General features: G+C 33.2%; 1 long non-coding RNA gene across 2 annotated transcripts; it reads left to right on the top strand.

The window, feature by feature from the left end:
* Positions 1–919: 919 nt before the first annotated feature.
* LOC114258539 (uncharacterized) lies at positions 920–5,618 on the top strand. Of its 2 annotated transcripts, XR_014362784.1 has the most exons (5): positions 920–1,010; positions 1,151–1,212; positions 1,717–1,783; positions 4,813–4,851; positions 5,273–5,618. It is a non-coding gene; the product is annotated as an uncharacterized LOC114258539 (long non-coding RNA). The 2 variants fall into 2 exon arrangements; XR_014362783.1 differs by having other exon boundaries at positions 927–1,212.
* Positions 5,619–5,928: the final 310 nt, after the last annotated feature.

The raw sequence follows: 5,928 nt of genomic DNA, 5'->3' as shown, positions 1-5,928 counted from the left end.
TAAAAAAATACGACAAATATAATTTCAAGAATAGCCATTCATTTTTTTTAATACAAATTTGATTCAAACATATAACTATCAATATCTGATCATCTTGATTATCACTACAACAAAATGCACCTTTAGCGGCCAAAATTGGTGACTAAAAAAAATTTAGTCGCCAAAAGTTGTAGAATTGGCAACCAAAATTTTTTTTAGTCGACAAAAGTATAATATTTAGTTACTAATTTTTTTTAATCGGGATATATTGATTATTGGCGACTAAAACAAAATTTAGTCGCTAAAAATACCAGAATTGGCGACAAAAAAAATATTTTAGTCGCCAAAAAAAATATTTTTGGCGACTAAAACCATTTAGTCGCCGAATGTAAAATAAAAAATTATTTTTTATCTTTTGGTCGCCAAAAACATATTTTTGGCGACAAAAAAATATGTTAGTCACCGTATATTGAGTTTTGGCTTCCAAAACTATTTAGTCGCCGAATGTAAAATAAAAAGTAATTTTTTATCTCTTTGGTCGCCAAAAACATATTTCCAGCGACAAAAAAAATGTTTTAGTCGTCGTGTTTTGAGTTTTGGCTACCAAAACTATTTAGTCCCCAAATGTAAAATAAATTTTTTTTTTTTATCTTTGATGACCAAAAATTTGGTCGCCCAAAAATTAAAATATTTGGAGGGAGAATTTCAAATTTAGAAGGGATTTATAAAATTAATCGACGACTAAAAATGTTTAGTCGGCAATTGTGTAATATATATATATATATATATTTGGTTAACACCAGCCCCTGTTCTCTGTTTGTTCTCCTTCACCACACCAAACCTCACCCCACTTCATGTGACCACAGACCATCGCCACCGCTGCTGATCGCCACCGCCACTACTGCAGATCACAGGTTCTCTCTCTCTCTCTCTCTCTCTCTCTCTCTCTCTCTCTCTCTCTCTCTCTCTCTCTCTTGTCTAGTCTTCCACGAATGGAGATCAAAGTCACAGGCTGTGCAAGGATCGAAGAGGTATGGCTCTAAAAACCCCAAAAATTTTCCCCCTTGCTTTGAATCTATGGTTTCTTCCTCTCCCTTTCTCTCTATCTGTGATTTCTCTATCCGTTCTCTTGCTCTTTATCATCTCTCACTCTCGTCTCTTGCTTTCGAAGGCTTCTTGAAGATCTCTATTTTTCCAATAGCTTATTTGTTCGAAAGAGATCTCATTGAAGAGGTATGGCTTGAAATCCCTAAAACCCTATCCACTCTTTTGTATTTCATTTTGTTTCCTCTTAATTAGTCATTTCTTTCATAAATTTTGCCCTGTGTATTGGGTTCCTTTTGGTAAATCTGAATGTAATATTTGATTTTTATTTGTATGAATTTCTGATTTTGGAGACCATTATATAAATTTCCTCTGAGTTGATGTTTATATGGTCTTCTCTTTTCAGTATTTTCTATGCACATACCAGCAAGCATTTTTATTCATTTATATTTTTGTGAAAAGATTGCAAAATTCTTTTGGGTCAAACTTTTTCACCTTAAAAAAACTGTCAAACAGATGGCAAATGTTCTTGATTTCAAATGGGTTTGGGATTTGAATTTTTCTTGATTTCAAATAAGTTTTATTATAAATTAATGTTGCTCTTTGAGTTGCAATAACAGATGAGTGGTGTTAGATATGTTAGAAATAGTAGTATAGAAGTGCTTCAATTAATCAATACGCATAAATATATAGTACATCTTGCTGGGTCAACGGGTCTAGATCTACGGCGTCAAGACATCAACAATCTTTTGCCTGGATGGTGATTTCTCTCTCTCTCTCTCTCTCTCTCTCTCTCTCTCTCTCACTCTCAATATATATATATATATATATAACATATGTATATATATTTGTATGCACAATTGCATATACACATGTGCATATTAATTCCCTGTTTTTTCATAATTGGAATTGAATTTGGACGTAGTATAATAGAATGCAGATTACTTGGTTGAGATTGATTGAGTGGTTGTTATTGATTTAAATTATGTTAATAAGGTAAACAAGAATGGTAAAGTCATATAGGTTATTAATTATGAATAGAAACAATAGGATGATCTATTGTTTTTTCTTTCCTAAGATTTAGGAGAAAAAAAAGAAATTCTGGAAGTTTAATAGGGAAAAAGAAATTTTGTTACCTAAACAGGAGAGTTTGGAAGTGGTTAACAACCACATGTTGGTGATAATTATATCATGTTCACAATTTTACGTAATGTGCATTAAAGTACCAAATTTTCTTTGCAATCTTGTTTATTGGTGCGCATCATAAACAAAATGTATTATTATGTAGTTGTCTTACCATTCTATTGATGTTTAAGTGAAAGTATACTTTTGTTTAACAATTCGTCTTACCATTCTATTGATGTTAAATGAAAGTATACTTTTGTTTAACAATTCACTAGCATTCCATGTCAAGTAAACTTCACTTTACTTGTTGTTTAGTTTGCACCCATACCAAAGTAATTACATCTGTATTTTGCTAATATAACCAAAAAGCTGACTGAATACAAAATTTGACAAATTGACATCATCGAAAATGGAAAGTAAAGGATAAATACTTACTAATATTATGTGTATCTTGTAAAAAAATATGAAAGAATATTCATTCTATATAACATAACCGTTGGATAAAAGGTATTCTAAATTATTAACAGATGTGTTCTTCTTGACACTTATTGCTGTCACAATAATAGAACATTAAGAGTTGTTGTAGAAAGCAAGTAGCATACTATGTTGGGTTTATAATATGTAAACTCACAATTTGAATATATTGCTTAGCCTTCAATTGGGTAATTTTTAGAAACCCCTGATTTTTCTTGCTATAGTGGTAGTTCAGTGTCCATATTTATTAATTCTATAAGGTCAAAACTGAAGCTTCTAAAACTCTTGCTAATCTTAGCATGTCATATCTGGTGTGCTTTTTTTTACTCAAAAAAAATGAAAAAAAGATTTATAACCTGGTTAAAATAATTTTCCAGGGTGTTCATCCTTGTGATAGGAGAAGAAACATCAGTGACTATCAATGCTTTTTTCCAATGGTGGACTTTTCACTGACAAGTATTTTGATATTAGTAATGCTTATTTAAAGTGGTACTAAACATTTGTCTACAATGTTATCATTACTATCAAGTAAACATATTCAAGCATGGTCCTATTACATTCATAATACCTTTTGACTTTGTTAGATAGAAAGTGACGATGATTTATTATGGAAAGCCAATATAAGAGAGACAAAGAAGAACTTGCAGCTAGGGGAATGGAGTTCATGAACTGGTGAATACCTTTTGATATTCATGTCAATAAAGTTGATTTATTGATTCTTTCTGGATCCTTTAATGCATTTTAAAAGTACCTTAGTCAGATACATGTGAATTAAAGATTGCGCATGAAACTTTAGACTCCAAGACTTTTACCCCAATTATCTTCTCATGTTTCAATATTAAATTATTGAGTATGAAAAAGGTGTTGTCATCGCAAAAAGTATTTCATTACATTGTGTATTGGCATCACATGATAATTTCATTTCTGGTGCCTAAATGTATGCACAAGATGCTCAATGTGCTGTCATAATAATTCTCTATAACTGTAATAACCCGACCCTCATATCTATTTCGGGTATATTTTCGGTCCTTTATTCTGTGCACTTAATTGCTTACTGTGAAATGTTGTGTGAAATGAGGTTTAATTAAGTAAGAGGTATGAATATTGGTTCATCTCTGTTTGATAAGGAAGTATCTGTCACAATTAAAGTGTTCGAATCAGAAAGTGAGAGCCTTAGAGGCTTGATAATCCAAAATTGATTTTATATTTGAGATCAACATAATTTGTAGGTAATAATAGGCATTTCGGTGAAATTTCAATTTGGGATGATTAAACGATTGATTTTCGTCGTATTCACATTTTATAAAGATCTATGTACCATGCTCCTTAAACACTTTGACTAGGAAGCTTCATTTTAAATATCTCCTGAGGGAAAGGATTGGGTTAGAGAGGGGTTTTAGAGGTAGGGTGAAGAAGATTATCAAAGGAGGTTGAGAATTTGAGAGACTTAAAACTCAAGGTATGTAAATTTTATATAGGTTGTACCTTAATTACCTCCTCTCTTGTCTTGGATAGGAATTTCTTGAGTATGCGTAGAATTTTCTTTCATATGGGAGGTGTACTGATTAAATTGAGAAGATGTGTTGTTGTTAGATTAATTTGGAGTTAAATTTCATCCTATCCCTTATCTGTACATGATCATTCTCAATTATGGACTTAGATGATCTTATTGTATGTGGGAGCAATATTGTAGAGATTCTACATGCTTATGTTGTGCTCATGAAATGCAAGGAACTAAAGAATTGATTTGATATGTGTTTGTAAGACCTTTGTATATGAATCATGTTTTAGGAATTAAAGGATCTATTTTGGACCTTGTTGATGCCACCAAAAAAATTGGATTTTTGTATGAATTTCGGACTGAATTTTGCAGAATCGCCGCACGTGCGGGAGTCAACACCGCACATGCGGGAAATGGTGCAATTTTGGGTGTTGAACACTGTCTAAAAAGCACGTGCGGGGCATCACTGCCGCACGTGTGGGAGTATTTGCCGCATGTGTGGGGCTCACAGCCGCACGTGCGGCCCAAGTTGAAAAACATGGATTGCTCCATTTGACCTGTTTGACCCTCTGGGATGGTTGAAATTAATATTTGAACTTTTTAAAGTGCTTCTTAATTTACCGGAAATTAACGACTGAAATGTGAATTGAAGAAGAATTTGAACTAAATTGTGAGCTCTATGTGTGCAGGGCACACTCCGGGAGGAAGTAGCGTCCCGCCACAACACTGTGAGTAATAGTGCAATGGATATACATTCATTTACCGTTAACGCTTATCGCTATTAACGTTCTATTTCCGTAAGTTACTACATTATATGTATATTGGTTGGGAATTGATGTGAATGTAAACATTGAAAGAATTTGTGTATACATGGATCTTTCTGGGCCGATGGCCGTTCTGTTATTTCTGGGCCAATGGCCGTTCTATAATTTCTGGGCCAATGGTCGTTCTATTATTTCTGGGCCGATGCCCGTTCTGTTATATCCGAGCCTAAGGCCGTTCTGAAAGTAATACAGCATTGGACTAACCTTATGAACTCTGTAGTTACATACACATGGTTATGTATTATGATTTTAATTGCACATGGAACTGTGTAAGTACTATTATTTATTGAGCTTTGCTCACTCGGTATCTTGTCTGTTTCTGTAGGTAATCAACCCGGGAGCCAGTCTTAACTCCTGAGGCTCATCTATCTTTTGTCAACCTCAGTGTGTCTAGGCACTTAGGTGGAGCTGTCCCATTTTTGTGAACTTTTGTCAAGTTTTGGGTTGTATTCTAATTGCCTGTTTAAGGTTAAGATGTCAATAATGTTTTGTGATACGCCTAATCTCGGGACTGGATCTGTATATATGTATGTATGTAACCGATACTCCGATGCATGTTTCTGTATTCTATTTTCCTGTTGTGATGTTTGCGATCCTGGCATAGTAGTGATAGCTCAATGGATATGATTTTATGTTATTCTATAATCTTCAATGCTTCCGTTCAGGCCCCATATGTTATGTGTATCAGGTTAAGTGTCCGGTTCCGAATAGGTCATGCCCAAACTTTTAGGGGCGAGTTTGGGGTGTGACAGTTGTTGGACAATCTTCACTGTATTTAAAAAGATTAAACTCTGTTGTGTACAAAACAACAACAAGAATAAAAGAAATAGAGAAAAGGAGAGAATATGTTTGATTACAAAAATCAAACTCGAAATAAAAAATAAATAAATAAATAAAACCACAGATTTTATTTTGTTACAAAAACAAAAATAAAATCTGATTAAATAAACAAATAAAAACAGATTTTATTTTGTTACAAAA

Source organism: Camellia sinensis, chromosome 2 (assembly GCF_055761805.1).
Source record: "Camellia sinensis isolate YWXY chromosome 2, ASM5576180v1, whole genome shotgun sequence".
Classification (NCBI taxonomy): Eukaryota; Viridiplantae; Streptophyta; class Magnoliopsida; order Ericales; family Theaceae; genus Camellia; species Camellia sinensis.
This window is presented reverse-complemented; position numbering and strand designations above follow the sequence as displayed.